This window comes from Hypanus sabinus, chromosome 22 (assembly GCF_030144855.1).
Source record: "Hypanus sabinus isolate sHypSab1 chromosome 22, sHypSab1.hap1, whole genome shotgun sequence".
Classification (NCBI taxonomy): Eukaryota; Metazoa; Chordata; class Chondrichthyes; order Myliobatiformes; family Dasyatidae; genus Hypanus; species Hypanus sabinus.
Window position 1 is genome coordinate 17,868,601 of NC_082727.1, and position 18,436 is coordinate 17,887,036.

Below are 18,436 nucleotides of genomic sequence, written 5' to 3' on the forward strand. Positions count from 1 at the left end.
TGTGTGGCCAAGGGGTAGAATCTGGGGGAAGTTGATGGGAATTTGGCGGAATGAAATATGAGATTAATGTAATTGTGTGGTTGCAAGGCTGAGCGAACTCTGTGGGCTGAAAGGTCACTGTTATCATATACTAGAAGTCTATTGCACCTCAGAGGTGGTTATTGACGTTGAGGAGCCTGAGATTGAGGATAAGCCACCACAATTGCAAGTGGGAGAATAGATGCTTGGCACCTGTCAGAGGGGGGCACGCTGAACTACAACTCCCAACATTCCGCGGCCTTGCTACGCGCGGCGCCGTGATGTCAACCCTGCAAGTCTTCCGTAGGGGGCGCGGTGACGTCAGGCCGTGCGCGAATTGCTGTAGCTGCTGCTTGGAGACGAGAGGCTGCGGCCTGAACCGGGAGGTAAATTTGGGCTGGGGGACCGAGTGCAGTGTGGTCCAGCTGTTAGGAGAGGGACCGGGGTTCCAGAGTGCCAGCGTACGGTGATGTTTTGGAGAACCGGGGTTGGGTTGAGCGGGTAGGGTTAATGGGGTTGAAGTTTGGGTCCTGACGCGGTCACGGAAAGGTGGGAGGGTTAGACGGGGTCACAGAGAGAGGAGGGAAGCAGGATAAGGTCAGGTGCACTTGGAGAAAGGGCTGTGACCTGAGGGGTAAAGTGGTCAGTGAGATGTTTCGAGGGCAAGCAGTGGGATAGCAGGGCCCTTCGATGGGAGTGAGGGTTGTGCTGGCTGTGAAGGGACGACCGGCCACTCAGAACAAGTGTTGATGGGGTCCCAAGGCAGTAAGGATACCAGTTAATGTGTGAGGTCAGGCTGCAATAGTTGAGCGTCAGTGTGGGGTAGAGAGTCAGAAACAAACAAAGGAAGCCACGAAGTTCAGTGATGCAGGGTTTACCTGGGTACCTAGGTGTAATGGATCAGAGTTCCAGGGGTCAAGGAGGCTCTGGGCCATATATGTGTCTGGGGCCCACCTGACTGATGCGAGGCCTAGGGTTGGGGACAGGACTCGGGTCACGGTAGGGCAATGAGTCATCAATACCAGTAGCAACTTTAACACAGGAAAGATGTCACAGAGACAGTGAGTGGTACAACCTGCGTCCACTACATCCATGCTGACTTTTTGCCATCTACGCTAATCTCAATTTCCTGCATTACTACCATCCTTCTATACCCATGGCCTCTGCTACCTTGATGAAGCTGTTCTCAGGTTGGAGGAGTAACATCATGCAATCTCTCCCTGCTCCCCATTCTCTTTTCTTCCATTCCTCTTCCTGTTTCTTCTTCTTTTGATTTCTTATGGCAGTGGGCAGCCCAGCTTAAAGTTGCATTACTGGCACTAACTGAACTGATTTTTCCATTCTGGCTCCTCTCCCCAGTTCTTCTCCTCACCTACCCATCACCTCCCTCTGGTGCCCCTCCTCCTTACCTTTCTCCTATGGTCCATTGTCCTCTCCTATCACATTCCTCCTTCAGCATCTTTCATCTATCACCTTGAAGTTCACCTTACTTTTTCACCTCCCCCCTCACCTGATCTCACTTAATACCTGCCAGTTTGTACTCTTTCCCTTCCCACCCACCTTATTCTGGTTTCTGCCCCCTTCCTTTCCAGCCCTGATGAAGAGTCTTGGCCTGAAATGTCGATTGTTTATTCCTCTCCATAGATGCTGCCCAACCTATGAGTTCCTCCAGCATTGTGTGTTACACATGACTTCTGGTTCAGCTTAAAGTTGTAAATTTGTACCATGACCTCCCAACTCTTGTGTTCTGTAACCTGACCGATGGTTTGCCACTTCTACCTGCATTCCCATTTTCAGGGAACTATTGACTTGGATCCTTTGGTGTCTCATTAACATTTCTTTGTGCTCAACCATTTACTAACCCCCCCCCCCCAACTATTTGCATCACCTTGCACTGTTGGGATACAATTTCATCAGCCAATGTTCTGCCCAAATGTCCATCTGATCTCACAGTGCATGACAGCACAGAAGCAGAGCCTTTTGTCCGTCTAGTCCATGCTAAACTATTATTTTGCCTGATCCCATTGACCTGCACCTGGACCACAGCCCCCCATACTCCTGTCATCCGTGTATGTATCCAAACTTCTCTTAAATGTTGCATCCATCTCTTCTGTTGGCAGCTTGTCCACACAGTTGCACCATCCTCTGTGAAGAAGTTTCCCTTCAGGATCTCTTTAATTATTTAATCTTTCACCCTCAACCTATAACTTCTAGTTCTAGTCTCACCCAACCTCAGTGGAAAAACCTGCTTGCATTTACCCTATCTATACCCCTCATATAGATGAGGGTGGGGGGGGGGGGGAGGAGATCTCGTGAGTCAGTTGTCCTGAATTGGGGAGGCTGGAGCACAGTGTCTCCGAGGAGGAAATAAGTGTTTTTAGATCTGACTTTGTGAGATCTAGGAGATTGGTGTGATGTTAAGGGAATCAAGAGAGATGTGGTTAGAGTATCAATGGTCCTGCAGTAAAAGATGGGGCCGAATAGCCTATTTCTGTGTGTTTGTGTGGGATGCAAAAGCATAGGTATAGGGATCGGGTGATATCTGGTAGACTAATGTACCCTAAGCCACTGAGGTTTGTTGGCACATCTGGAAATGTCAAAAATGAGCTTGGCCCTAGGTTAAAGATGTAGTCTCTTAGCTGTGTAAGAATTGGAAACTTGGTTATACAGGACAGAGCCATCAGTTTACCATCGAAATTGCTTGAGCATGCAAAATTTTTCTGTAGACAGCCGTGAAGAAATATTGTTGTGTTTAAAGAGGCAGATAAAGGATCTCTGAAACATTCATTGCAGCCTGATGGACTTGCTCTGTATATCCAGTATTATTTCCTGACTCTATATTTTTGCCTTTACAGTTTTCCTGAGTTTTTTTCATCTCCTTTGTTGTTGTTGTTTCAGTTGCATGTGTGTCAGATCCTGCGAAAATGCAGCCTGCAGTATGATAAATTTTATCTTTACAGACCAGTGTTGAGTATGAAGAGACTATTTTATTATAGGAAAATACCAGGGAGAGCAATTTGTATGATTTATGCTAAGAATATAGAACAATAACTGTATATCCTGAATTCAAAGCATATTTGTCTAAAGTAGGATTCTGAATAGACTTGATAACAAGCAAAAGCAAACAGTGGTTTTAGTCTAACAGTCTGATATAATGAATGAAAAATGCAGGTGTAATTTTCATTATGTTTGTGTTTGATTATAACTACACAAAATAGCTGACTTGTTTGAGAGTGATGATATATGTTATTGTTGTAACTGTTTATCAACTTACACATTTGTCTGAAAGGAGAGAGGATAGAGTTAAAGTTTTATTCGTATGAGACCAGATTTTCTTTTGCTGATTTCCTGTGAGATGAAATGGAATTACCTGGTCTGTTATTGTCAGGTTATACACAAGTTATTAAGGCCATTGGAGTTAAATGATCCTTCCTTATAATTAGAGGACTTGTGGATTTTAAAGGGAATCTGATTTAACGTGGCATGAATTTGCAGTGCACTGTAGCCACTTTATTATAGAATGCATTTCAATCAGTGAATCATGATGTTTTCATCACAGATAAACATATACAGCCTATTTTGCCCATGCTGTTTCTGTTGCTTTCTTACCTTGGGATACATTCAGACCAACCATTATTTCCCATTTTAGAATGCATTCACACGGCAACAATAATTGGTTTCTAGTCAGTCTATCTGGACCACTGGTGCAGTTAACTTTGAAATTACACTTCCATTTGTTGCTAAGCAGGAATCATTTTGCGTGTATGTTAAACTGAAGGTGCTTCTGCACTACAAATTTATCTCGGTGTATGTGAATATAAACACTGTTCCCATCACTGACTATACAAATTCTGAATTTATAATGCTTGTTATTGGGGTAGGAAAATATGAGATTATTATTCCACAGACTCCTGTGTTCTGGAAAGTGTCTAAGGAGCTGGTTTGTGTTCTATTCACTGAATTCAGGTACTGAAGGCAACAAAGCTTGTATCAATATTCACAGTTTGATAGTTAACACATTGTTGGATATGTGGCGGCACTGTTAGACAAGGCTTGAATATTATTCCATCTTTGCCAAATGTTTCAGTGAATTTCCTATACAGAAATAGGGAACTTGGCTTTAGGGTCAAAATGCATCCATTGAACAGGAGCATTTGGTCAATCTTCATGTTAATTAAAATTTGAACCACCTCCATAAGGTAAGTAACAGCTGGAGTTGGAATCCAGCTGAGCCATATTTCGAGAACAAGCCAAAGGATATATAGCAAAGTCATAGAAGATAGAAACCTGTCCTTTAGCCCAAGCCACCTGAGTTGTATTTGCAAGAGATTCAGATTTTTGTGTGATTTGACCACACTGCAGTGTGTAGGTCATTTGGAAATAAGTGCCGTATATCTAATCATCTACTCTTTCTAAAGGATGTGAATGTCAGAATCAGATTTATTGTTACAGACTTGTATGATGTGAAATTTGATATTTTGAGCCAGCAGTACAACGCAAAGGCATTACTGGTGTTCATGGACCGTTCAGAAATCTGCTGGTGGTCCTGAATCATAACTGAGTCTCCAAGCGGCTGTATGTCCTCCCTGATGATAGTAATGAGAAGAGGCAGCACGGTAGCATATCAGTTAGCACATTTCTTCACAGTGCCACAAATTACTGCTTGGGGTTTTGTGAGTTGTGGGCGAGCTACGTTGATGACAGAAGTGTGGCAATACTTGCAGGCTGCTTGGTACAATCCTCGCTGATTTGATTTGAAGCAAAATGATGCATTTCACCCTGTTTCAATATATGCAACAAATAAAGCTAATCTTTTCAGAGGGCATTTACTGGATATTGAGTGTACATAACGTTGGTTGCTGTCTTCTTGAGGAGCCAACTCAGTGGTGGGAATGATGTGCCTGTGATGAGATGGCTGAAACTTTGCAGCCTCTTGCAATCCTATGCATTGGAGCCTTCATACCAGGCAGTGATGCAACCAGTCAAAATGCACTTCAACATACTTCACCATTCTAGAAATTTGTAAGATTCTTTGGTGACGAACTGAATCTTCTCAAACTCAGATATAGTAACTCATTCATTGTGGGGTTTAAATATTGTGGTTTAGGGTGAGAATGATTTTTTTTTGAATTGGTGTAGCTAAATATTATTTCAAATCTGTGCATTAATAGTAGCGGACATCCTTTGCAAAAGATTTCTGTGAGTGGGAGGACATTTGATTCCAAATTGATGAAGTGATAAAGTTATAATATAAGTGGCAGCTGGAAAACACTGAACTAAAATCTCCTGATATGGATTTCAGGCAGAAGGTCACATCCTTAAATAACTGGCTTTCTATTGAGGTTTTTTTGGTAAATGATGTGCTTGGAGGTTGTTCCTTTCCTGCAAAGTGTAGATGATTGTATTTGTAAGGTTCCAATGCAAGTATCTAATAATAAGTCTTGATACATAATCTTGCACTGTCACCAGGGGTTCACAACCTTTTTTATGCCATGGGCCAATATAGTTAACCGAGGGGTCCATGGAACCCAGCTTGGGAACTCCTGCTCTAAACCAATACCTAGCTGAAGCTCAAGTTAACACAGAGAAAATGCTCTTTATCTGATCATTTTATTCTGCTGTCGTCTTCGTATCTGCCACATCATTAGAATCCTTTCATTGATCTGTTTCACTTCAGAATCAGAATCAGGTTTAATATCATTGGCTTATGTCATGAAATTTGTTAACTTTGTGGCAGCAGTACATTGCAATATATGATAATATAGAAAACAAACTGTTAATTATGGTAAGTGTATGTATATTCAATAGTTAAATAAGTAGTGCAAGAACAGAAATAAGAAAAACAGGTCATGAGGTAATGTTCATGGGTTCAGTGTCCGTTCAGAAATTCGATGGCGGGCAAGAAGAAGCAGTTCCTGAATCATGAGTGTCTGTCTTCAGGCTTCTGTACCTCCTTCCTGATGGTAACAATGAGAAGAGGGCATGCCTTGGATGGTGAGGGTCTTTAATGATAGACGCTGCCTTTTTGGGGCATCGATCCTTGAAGATATCCTGGATACTACAGAGGCTAGTGCCTATGATGGAGCAGACTAATTTTACAAATGTCTGCAGCTTGTTGCAATCCTGTGCAGTAGCCACCCACCCCCATACCAGTCGGTGATGCAACCAGTTTTCACACCATGACAATGGCAAACTCTGCAAATATTATGCTACTTTAGGTTCAGATAATTTGATGACAGCCTTGAGTGTCTTATTTGCAAATTCTGAGGACCTCGTTGAGAGAGTCTTGATAGATTGAGTTGCTTTCTTTTGTTGAGTTTTAGGGCGATTGCTTTTATCTAATGCTTCCAGCTTTAGTTAAGAAGTATGTGTGAGTGAAAATTAAAAGTTAAGCGAATTTAATTGCATAGTCCAGACTGTATCCAGTAGCTAAAAGCTCATCTCTGAAACCAGACTTCACTTTCAGAGCATGTATTCAGTCCTGATTCAGATGGTGAGTGCACAATTCACTGTGGCACTAGGTGACAGAAGTAAGGAAACACCCAGTTCTTTTTTCCTGTCCCCACAGCTTTGGGGTGGAGAGGCTTGTAAGCTCCTGAGATCCCGCAAACAACGTCGTCTGGAGCAAAGCACTGGTAGGTTCACCTGTGGCGGTAAGGTCGGGGAAGTTTCAGACAAAGAGCAAACCAACCTTCAGTGGAGGAAGATGATGACTCATCACAACGGCAGTGAAGGTGGAGGAAGGCTGCAGCAGTGAAAAGTTCCCACTCTTCTTGCACCATGCCATCAGAACCTGACCATGATCTGTCAAGGACCATGTGCATTAGCCTTAACACATTAAACATTATCACGCACCGGCATTCTCCGTTAAGGGAATAACTCATTAGGAGAACATCATACTCCACTTGGGTGATCGCATTAGTCTTACTGTTTGTTATGAAACTATGGTACTCAGGGTTTGGTTTCATTACCTTAACAAATGGATGAAAGGCAGGACAAATTCTAGATTCTGATACTATTAATGTCGGAAATGGTACTTGTGTGGATGGCATTAACCATGGTGGTTCCAGCTTCACAACTTTGTAGCATTCACTACTCATGCATAAAGAATGGTTCATGAGAAAATTGGAATGGATCAGACTTGTGAAAAGAAGTAACAATCAATTAATGTTTGCTTATGTTTGATTCTCTTTCACAGTATGCATTTCTCTTCAGCCTTTGGCATTTTATAGGAATTCATTTACTGTGTGTTTGCTACTGCATGCACTTAACATAGACACCCCAGTGGCCACTTTCAATAAACTGATGATAGAACTTTATCCATATTCACTTAAAACATGAAATCAAAATGATTTAGTTCTGGCTTGTTTACTCCTCTCTTCCTGGGAAATAGGGCCTTTTTAGAATCAAACTTCTGAACAATGTTTTTCAACTTAAATTGGTTATTTGAAAGTTCCCATAGTCTCTGAGTTCTCTCCCTTAACCTCTGCGATTCCCTCCTCTGGCAGTCCAGTTTCCTACTGTGAGGATTTCACTCCTTTTGCAACTGTCCCAAAGCTACCTGATACCAGGATTGGAGATTGTTCCCTTGGCTTTTGCCTGAGGACTTCCAGTATTCTCTGTTTCTAGTTAACATTTTAAATGGTTCTTTCTCCTCAGGCACTCTTCTTTCCTCTTTTTAACAGAACCTCAAAGTTATTGTTCCCTTGGGTTACAGAACATAGAGTAGTGCAGCACAGGAACAGAGCCTTCAGCCCATGATGCCTGTGCTGAAACCACTTTTGTTGATGAGGGATGAAAACGTGCCTGCTTTTCCCCAGCCGCCCCTTCTGTAAGACACACATTTATTGTGTCAGGAACAGCTTTTTCCTCTCTGCCATCATGATTCTTAATGAATCCTCACCATTGCTTTTTCTCTTTTTTTGTACTACTAATTTAATTATATAGTAATTAATATTTTTAAATTATTGTGTATTGCAATGTACTGCTGCTGCAAAACAACAAATTTCATGACATATGCCAGAGATTTTAAACCTAATTCGAATTCTAACGACAAATGGAATAACCACGCCTGGAGAAAGCTAAACATGAACATGGGTTTCAGCAGCAGATAAACTGAGAAGGGATGGAATCGTGTGGTGTTACAGAGATGAAAGTAGATAATCCATATGATTATAGGATACGGAGTCAGAAGCTTACCTCGAGGTCAAGTAATACTGAGACTGCAAGCCTTCTGGTTCAACCCATGATAATCACAGAGGAGAAGGGAATTGTTGATGAAGGACCAGAGTTCATGGTAAGCAGCATGGAGATCAAGCCATTCAGTCCAACTCATCCATGCCAAACAATGGGTACCCTTCTGTATTAACCCCTTCACCCAGCATTTCACCTATTGCCCTATGTTCAAGTGTTCATCTGGTCACTTTTTAAATGCTTTCAGTGACCCAGCTTTAATTGCTATCTCAGGCAATGTTCCCAGGGTATCAGATACTTCCTTGGTGAAAAGAAGGTTCCTCTCTAAATCTTTACCTCCTTTTCTTGAACCCATGTCCTCTAATTTCATCTACCATTGCAAGAAAAAGTTTGTGAATCCTTTGCAATTACCTGGTTTTCTGCATTAATTACTCATAAAATTTGGTCTGATCTTCATCTAAGTCACAATAATAGACGAGCACAATCTGCCTAAACTAATAACACACAAACAGTTGTACTTTTCATACCTTTATTGAACACAATGTTTAATCATTCACAGTCTAGGCTGGAAAAAGTATGTGAACCCTTGTATTTGCTAAGTAGTACACCTCCTTCACCAAACGTTTCCTGTAGCTGCTGATCAGACTTGCACAAAGACGAGGAGGAATTTTAGGCCATTCCTCCATACAAAACTGTTTCCGTTCACCAATATTTCTGGGATACCTTGCATGAACAGCTCTCTTCAGGTCATGCCACAGCATCTCAATTGGGTTAAGGTCTGGACTCTGACTTGGCCATTCCAAAACACTGTTGTTTATTTAACTCTTGTCTTTCAGATCATTGTCTTGTTGCATTATTCAACTTCTGTTAAGCTTCAGGAGACAGACCGCTATCCTGATATTTTCTTGTAAAATATCTTGATACAATTTTGAATTCATTATTCCCTCAAAGATTGCAAGGTGTCTAGGTCTTGAAGCAGCAAAGCAGCCGCAAACCATGATGCTCCTTCCACCATGCTTCACAGCTGGCATGAGGTTTTTGTATTGGTGTGTAGTGCCCTTTTTCCTCCAAACATAGTGGTATACATTTCTGCCAAACAGTTCAATTTTTGTCTCATCTGTCCATAGAACATTGACCCAGAAGCATTTTGGAACATCCAGGTGTTCTTTTAAAAAATTGAGATGTGCAGCAACAGTTTTTTTTTGGAAAGCAGTGCTGTCCTTCCATGAACAGCATTCTTTTTCAGTGTTTTTCTTATAGTAGGCACAGGAACAGAGACTTCAGCAAATTTCAGAGATTTCTGCAGGTATTTTGCTGTTAATTTTGAATTCTTTTTCACCACCTTCAACATTGCACCTTGTGCTCTTGGTGTGATCTTTGCAGGACACCCACTCCTAAGGAGAGTAGTAACAGTTCTGAATTTCCTCCATTTGTAGACAATTTCTCTTACTGTGGACTGATGAACACTCAGGTCTTCAGAAATGCTTTTGTAGCCTTTGCCAGCTTCATGCATCTCTACAAAGTTTTGATTGCGACATGATGCACATAAACGGATATTTTTCGAGAAGAGCTGGTTCTGTCAGTAACCTGACTCTGTGCATCTTTTCTATAGGGCAGGGCACCTCTACAACCCACACCTCCAATCTCATCTCATTGATGGGAACACCTGGCTCCAAATAGCTTTTGCAGAAGGCATTACCCCAGAGGGTCACTTACTTTTTTGAACCTAGACTGTGATTGTTTTGAATAGTATATGAGAAAAAGTACAATTGTTTGTGTGCTACACAACTGGGGAATTCAGCAGGCTGGGCAGCATCTATGGAAGAGCAGTCGATGTTTCACGCAGAGACCCTTCAGCAGGACCAGTGTTTTCTATACCTCAGTCATGTTCTCTTTTAACCTCCTCCACTCCAAACCCTGCTTTTACAGCCTCTCCTCATAACTACTTCTTCCCAGGCAACATCCTGGTGAACCTTCTCTGCACCCTCTCCAGTGCTATCCCAACCTTCCTACAGCCTGGTGTCTAGAACTGAGGTCTGCTCAAGCTTTTATAAAATCAGCTTAACCTCCCTCCACACCATCACCACCACCCCTGTATTCATTGTTCCCCATTGATGCCAGGACCAAAGATAATTATTGTTTATTTTTAAGAAATTGTTACTCATCTCTCTGCATTGAACAAGCAGAGGAGTTCAGAAATAATTGTGATGCAGTTAAAACTTGAAATTGACAGCACGACAACAATGAGGAGAGCTTACAGACTCGAACTAAGATAGGGAGAGTGACAGATCTCAGTGTGTCTGGAGATGAGGATTTGGGGCCATGAAGTGATTTGCAGAGGGTTCAATGGCTACGACTAAATGAGTAGTAACAGATGATAGCTGTCCTGTGCACCTGGTTGTTGGCAGAGACTTGTGTGGTTAGCTGCACCAAAGCTCCATTCATAGTTCTCTGCATTTATAAAGCACTATAACAAGTACTAACAATATGGTTAAAATTAGCGGCAGAAATTATTCACAGCTCATTAGGTGTAGGGTGGAGCTGCAGCGTTTGAAAACATTTAATATTCTAATAAAATGGAAAAGCTTGGGGGTTGGAATGGTATTAGTTTGATGTGCATAGAGGCAGAAAATACTGAAAATGGTTATAAATTCTGAACTACTTGGCAGAGCAAAGCAATAATGGTAAGCTAACATTTGCTCATGAGAAGAGGTTGTGCTTGATAAACATTTTGCAATCATTTGAAGAAGTGGCAAAGTTACCAATGATGGCAAAATGTGTGTGTTCTCTACAAGGTGGTAGTGACTCTACAGGATAACTTTGAGTTGGTTCATAGCTTAACAAAATGATTAAGAAATTAAAGGTTTTTACACTCAAAGTTAATGTAGAGCATAAATTGTATGAGTTGGCACTGTAAGTGTCACGATTAGCATAACACTATTATTGTGCCAATGACCCAGGTTCAATTCCCATCACTGTCTGAAAAGACTTTGTGACTGTGACTGTGTGAATCTCCTCCAGATGCTTCAGTTTTCTCCCACGTCTCAAAGATGTACAGGTTAGTGGGTTAATGGATCACATAGTTGTAATTGGACAGCATGGGTTTGTTGGGCTGGTAGGGCCTGTTAACTTTAAAATAAGCAAAAATAACATAGAGCTCATAGAAAACTGTACAGTGTTGGTCTGAGGAAGCAGCTGAGCTCTGAATCAGTAGACTGGTCCATGTTCAAAGATTCAGTATTTAGCTGAAATGAGTATGTCACCACAGTCACCTACTTCATCAACAAGTGTGTTGTCCAAAGAGGACAGTGATTGGGTGTTTCCAAACTGTAAACCATGGCTTAACTAGTAGATATTAAAGTCCAAACGATACTGTTCAAATCAGGTGCCCCCTTTTTTTTCCAGAAGAAATCAAGATATGATCTCTGTAAAGTTATCAGGGATGACAAGAGATAATGTCAGTCCAAAAATAGAGTCCCAGCCCAGCCATTATTTGTGTCAGGGCTTACATGTTATAATGGGCTACTAAACAAATGCATCCCTCTGCGATGAGCATAACACATTTAGAACGGAAATGGAATTGGGAAGTCACCACTTACTTGAACAATCTCCAATGCATCTGAACTCACAATCATCATTGCAGAAGCAAAATCAGACTTCGGAGAGTGAACATACCCATGGAGGGCATCTGGCTGAGATGATGAGCCTGCCCCTGTCCTTGCATTCTATGCAGCTGCTGGCAGGGGTACCTGCAGTCATTTTTGACTTCTTCTTGCTTCAGTCTGAAGTTCCAATCTACTTTAAGAAGACCACTATCTTTCTGGTACCTATGAAAATCAAGATAATGTATTACAGCTCAATGGCTCTGACATCCCCAATAATGAAGTACCTTGGTCATAGCATGTATCAAATACAGCCTCCCAGACAACCTTGATCCATGCAATTTGCTCATCACTGAAATAGGTCTACTGCAGATGACATCTCCCTGTCCCTACACTCATCTCTGGAGCATTTGAACCTTGTTTATTGACTACAGCTCTGCCTTCAATACAATAATTCCAAGCGAGCTCATCTCTAAACTCAAACACCTGGAACTTGATACCTCTCTTTGCAGTTGGATCCTTGGCTTCCTGACCAGCAGACCACAATCAGTAAGCATAGGCAGAAGTATTTCTGCTGTAATTATTCTCAACACTATTGCCACACAAGACTCCTTACTCTACACCCTATTTAGTCAGGACTGCGTGGCCTGATTTTGCTCTAATTCCATCTACGAGTTTGCAGATGATGTCATGTCTCAAATAGTGGTGGTTCTGAGTGCAGGAAGGAGATAGAGACACAGGAAATATAGGAAGGAGATAATCATGGCATCCATGACAACAATCTTTCCCCATTTTCAGAAAAATGAAATAGCTGGTCATTGACTTCAGGAAAGGGAGTGATGTACTTGCTCCTGTTTGCATCAATGTTGTTGAGGTTGAGAGTTTCCAGTTCCTAGGAGTGAACATCAACAGCCTATCCTGGTCCAACCATGGCCAAGAAAGGTCACCAGGACCTCTGCTTCCTCAGAAGGCTATGCTTGGCATGTCTTCTTTGACTCTCTCCAATTTTTATCAATGCGCCATAGTCAGCATCTTATTTGCATCCATCACAGTTTGGTATGGTAATTGCTCTGCCTATGACTACATGGAACTGCAGAGGTCTGTGGACTCAGCTTGGGACATCACGGAGGTCAGCTTCCGATTCTTTTGATGGACAGATATGAAGCTGCCTATCCATACTAATAGTAGACTGTTGGTTGGGAAGATGGGACTCGTTGGCCATGGTTGGCATCTCGTCTAGAAGGAAAACTTAGATCTTAAACTTCAGCTGCCTTGTGGCCATACCCACTCATAAACCCCGAGGGGAAAAAGCTCAGAGCTGGAGTCCCTAAGGCAGCCCTACATTGAGTTCAATGTTGACTGGCAACTCCTGTGATGCTGCTGGTACCAAACTCTATCAGTCTTTGAAGTTTCTTTGGGTTCATTAGATGCGTGGAGAACTAGGACTTGTTACATGGACAACAGCTGGCTCTCCATATCATACTGCCCAGGCTTGCATATCTAGACAACTAGGACATAATATCCATGTGTAACTCTGACTGACGAAGACTCTCACCTGGTCATGAAGTCAGGGATCCATTTGCAGAGGGAAGTGTTGACTCCTAGGGTCTGGAGATTGGTGAAGAATTTGCTCCATTTTGCTTTCCTACAGATGTAGCCTGACCTGCTGAGTCTTTCTAGCATTTTCTATTCTTATCATGTACCTCCCTTGCTCTTCTTCCTGCTCATTGCTCTTTATATGTAAATTTAAGTTGAAATGTGGTCTTCACTCTGCATCAGCTCTGAAATGCAGTAGAGCAAGTGAATACATGAAAGGAACTGTCTCAAAATTGAAATCTTCAAGGGTGACAACGTCACCAGAGGATTGATATGTTTCAAGATGCCTCTATCACATTTCAGTTTACTGTTTTGTTTATTGCTGTGGAAAATTGAATACGAAAGTAGTGAAGGGAGCTGAAATTCTTTTGCTGGCCATTAGTCACTGGAATTTTCTTCAAAAGGAATGGAAGCAGTATTTGAATATTTTAAAGGTTGAGTTTAATGGATAGTTGATAAGCAAGGAACTGAAAGATTAGTGCAGATTACTGCAGGTGAAAAGATTACAGTCTAAGTCATTGGGTATATTTAAAGCAGAGATTTATAAGTCTTGATTAGTTAGGGCTTCAAAGGTTACAGGGAAGAGGCATGAGAATGGGCTTGAGAGGATTAATAAGTCAGCTATGATGAATAATGAGCAGGCTTGATGGGCTGAATGGCCTAATTCTGCTCCTATGTTTTATGGAGTTAAGTGTTAGGCTGAGATCCAGTTGCTGCAAATCAGCTAGATTCTCTGTATTACAGCCACAGACTCAATGGGCTGAAAGACACAATTCTATTCCTATGTCTTATGGATGAGAATTTGCAGTTGAGGTTACAATCATATTAGCAGAGCAGGCTCAAGGGATAGAATAGTCTTTTTCTGATGTTTGTATACTGAGTGATCAGAAAGAATAAACAGTTCTTGGACGGCTTGAAGAACAGATTGAATTGTGCCTGCTTGGAACAGATGAAAATGGAGTTGGGAACTGCATTTTAGCAATAGCAAGTATATGGTAGGTGCATAGTATGCTTGATCTTGTGTCTCTGCTGTTAATGAAGTGTTTCAATGCATTTGTTCTCTGGATGGATTGATTGGATCTCATCCGTGGATAAATATGGATTCAGAGGGAGCTATAATTGTAACACAATATTAATAGTTTGTGTTTGCAATGGATCACTTCTAAGCTGCAATAAATTTTCAATCCTTTGTTTAAAATAAGTATCTTGCTGAATTAGTTTTGTATCTGGGTAAGGTGGGTATTCTGGAAAAACTTGAGTATTGTTAGTAGAGTATCGCCTGCAGCGAGATTTGCATTGTACCAGTGAACTTTGTGTAACATTCCTGTACATATCAGAGCATGGGAAAGCTTGAGAAAAGATGTGAAATACATTATGTCAAAGTGTTCATTGATTTGAACCCAATATGTAGAATTCAATGTCATAAAATTCACAGTTATATGAGTCAGCCATAGGGAAAGGCATTGAAAAAGATGATTAGGGAAAATTTAGAGGGTCCTTCTTTGAAGGACAAGATAATTAACATAAATGACTTACGGTAGATTGGGGCAGGCTTGTATGTTAACTTTAGCAATGTTGGAAGGGGCTTTAATGTTAACTTTAGGTATATTGGCACAGACGTATGTTAACTTAAGTAGGTTTAGGATGGGCTCGGATGTTAACTTTGGTTAGGTTGGGACAGGCTTGTATATTAACTTTTGGTAGATTGGACAGGCTTGTGTGATAATTTTAGGTTTTAGGTAGGTTGGGACGGACTTGTATGTTAACTTTTGGCAAGACCATAAGACATAGGAGCAGAATTAGGCCATTCAGTCTATCAAGTCTGCCATCATGGCTGATCTCAGAAACCACTCAATCCCTTACACCTGCCTTTTCGCCATATCCTTTGATGCCCTGACCAATCAGAAAATGATCAACTTCCACCTTAAATATACTCAACGGACTTGGCCTCCACTGTCTTCTGTGGTAGAGCATTCCACAGATTCACTACTCCTTGGCTAAAAATTCCCATTTTGTTCTAAAAGATCACCCCTCAATTTTGAAGTTGTTCTCTCTAGTTCTGGATACCCCCACCATAGGAAACATCCTCTCCACATCCACCCTATCTAGTCCTTTCAACATTCAACATACACAAAATGCTGGAGGTACTCAGCAGGCCAGGCAACATCTATGGAAAAAAGTACAGTCGGCGTTTCGGGCCAAGACTCTTCGGCAGGAAAGGAGGAAAAAAAGATGAGTAGATTTAAAAGGTGGGGGAGTGGAGAGAGAAACACAAGGTGATAGGTGAAGCTAGGAGGGGGGAGTTGATTGTTGAAAGAGATACAGGGCTAAAGAAGGGGACAGAAGGCCATGGAAGAAAGAAAAAGGGGGAGGAGCACCAGAGGGAGGCGATGGGCAGGTAAGGAGATAAGGTGAGAGAGGGAAAAGGGGATGTGGAATGGTGAAGTGGGGGGGGGGGGAGGCCATTACTGGAAGTTTGAGATATTTATACCATGGGGTTGGAGGCTACCCAGATAGAATATAAGGTGTTGTTCCTCCAACCTGAATGTGGATTGAGATATCAGAATGGGAATGGGAAGTGGAATTAAAATGGGTGTACTGGGAGATCCCGCCTCTTCTGGCATTCAGAGCATGGGTGCTCGGCAAAATGGTCTCCCAATCTAGGTCGGATCTCACTGGTATACAGGAGGCCGCATTGGACATAGTAAATGACCCCAACAGACTCACTGGTGAAGTGTTGCTTCACCTGGAAGGACTTCTTTGAGCCCTGAATGGTAGTGAGGGAGGAGTGTACGGGCAGGTGTATCCCTTGTTCCGCTTGCAAGGATAAGTGCTAGGAGGGAGATCAGTGGGGAGGGACAAATGGACAAGGGAGTCGGGTCGGGAGTGATCCCTGTGGAAAGCAGAATGGGGGGGGGGGGTGGGAGAAGATGTGCTTGGTGGTGAGATCCCATTGGAGATGGCTGTTTTTCGAGAATTATGTGCTGGATGTGGAGGCTGTTGGGGTGATAGGTGAGGACAAGAGGATCCCTATCCCTGGTAGGGTGGCAGGAGTATGAGGTAAGAGCAGATGTGTGTGAAATGGAGGAGATGTGATTGAGAGCAGTGTTGATGGTGGAGGAAGAGACCCCTTATTTTTTTTTTGAAAAAGGACATCTCCTTTGGTTTAGAATGAGAGCAGATATGGCAGAGATGGAGGAATTGAGAGAAGGGGATGGCATTTTTACAAGTAACAGGGTGGGAAAATAGGTAGCTATGAGTCCGTGGGTTTATAAGACATCAGTAGGTAGGGTGTCTCCAGAGACAGAGACAGTGAGATCGAGAAAGGGGAGGGATGTGTCAGAAATGGACCAGTTAAATTTGAGGACAGTGTGGAAGTTGGAGACAAAGTTGATGTAGTCGATGAGCTTGGCATGGGTGAAGGAAGTAGCACCAATGCAGTCTTCAGTGTAGCATAGGAAAAGTGGGGGGTGGTCACCAGTGCAGGCTTGGAGAGTAGACTTTTCCACATAGTTGACAAAAAGGCAGGCCTAGCTGGGACCCATGCGAGTGCCTATGGCAACATCTTATGCATGAAGGAAGTGGGAGGTGCCAACAGAGAAATTATTAAGAGTGAGGACGTTCCACTTGACAGAGGAGAGTGGTGGTGGAGGGGGACTGTTTGGGTCTGGTGTCCAGAAAGAAACGGAGAGCTTTGAGACATTCCTCATGAGGGATGGAGGTGTATAGGGACTGGACGTACATAAGGAAAATAAGATGATGGAGGCCAGGGAAATTGAAATAATTGAAAAGATGCAGAGGATGTGAAGTGTCACAGATGTAGGTAGGAAGGGACTGAACTCGGGGGGGATAAGACAGTCCAGGTATGCAGATGAGTTCAGTGGGGCGAGAACAAACTGAAACAATGGGGCTACCCGGACAAGCAGGTTTGTGGATCTTGGGTAGGGGTTAGAAATGGGAGGTGTGGGGTGTGAGAACTATGAGGTTGGTGGCAGTGAATGGGAGATCCCCAGAGCTAATAAGGTCAGTGATTGTGTGGGAGACAATGGTCCTCAGTGGAATCCTGTTCGAGGGGTAAGTAAGAGGTGGTGTTTTGAGAGTTGTTGCTGGGCCTCAGCAAGGTAGAGGTCAGTCTGCCAGGCTACTACAGCACCTGCTTTAACTCAAATGTGAACACATCCTTTCCAAGATACTGGGCCCAAAACTGTTGACACTACGCCATGCGGCATGACTAGTATCTTATAAAACCTCAGCACAATCTCACTTTTAGATTCCTTGAAATAAATGCCAACATTGCATTTGCCTTCTTTACCACAGACTCCACCTATAAATTAACCTTCTGGGAGTCTTGCTTGAGGACTCCTAAGTGCCTCTGCACCTCTGGTGTTTGACCTGTCTCCCCATTTAGATAATAGTCTGCACATTTGTTCCTTTTACCAAAATGCATTTCCTAACAGTGTATTCCATCTGCCACATTTTTGCCCATTCTTCCAATTTGTCTAAGTCCTGCTGCAATCGCATTGCTTCCTCAGCACTATCTACCCCCTCCACCTATCTTTGTATCATCCACAAATTTTGCCACAAAGTTATCAATTCTATTACCCAAATCACTAACAAACAATGTGAAAAGTAGCAGTTCCAGCACTGACCCCTGAGGAATACCACTGGCCACCGGCAGTCAACGAGAAAAGGCCCCTTTTATTCCCACTTGCTGTCAGTCAGCCATTCCACAATCCATGCCAGTATATTTCCTGTAATGCTATAGAATTTTATCTTGTTAAGCAGCCTCATGTGTGGCACCTTATCAAATGCCTTCTGAAAATCCAACTCAATGTTACTTCCTCGAAGAACTCTTAACAGATTTGTCAGGCAAGATTTCCCTTTACAGAAACCATGGGTAACTTTGACTTATGTTATCATTAGTTTCCAAGTACCCCAAAACCTCATTCTTAATAATAGACCAACACTTTCCCAACCACTGAGGTTAGGCTAACTGGCCTTTAGTTTTGTTTCTTTTGCCTTCCTCC

The 18,436-nt window shown here is 42.4% G+C and overlaps 1 protein-coding gene across 2 annotated transcripts in view; it reads left to right on the top strand.

Annotated features, from left to right (window-relative positions):
* The first annotated feature begins 325 nt into the window (after positions 1-325).
* r3hcc1l (R3H domain and coiled-coil containing 1-like) overlaps positions 326-18,436 on the top strand; it is a 347,567-nt gene continuing 329,456 nt past the window's right edge. Inside the window, exon 1 of one of the 2 annotated variants that reach the window (XM_059947162.1) lies at positions 326-404. The gene's annotated coding sequence lies outside the window, so the exon portion shown is untranslated. The remainder of the gene's footprint in view (positions 405-18,436) is intronic. The other variant, XM_059947163.1, reaches the window with a different exon arrangement.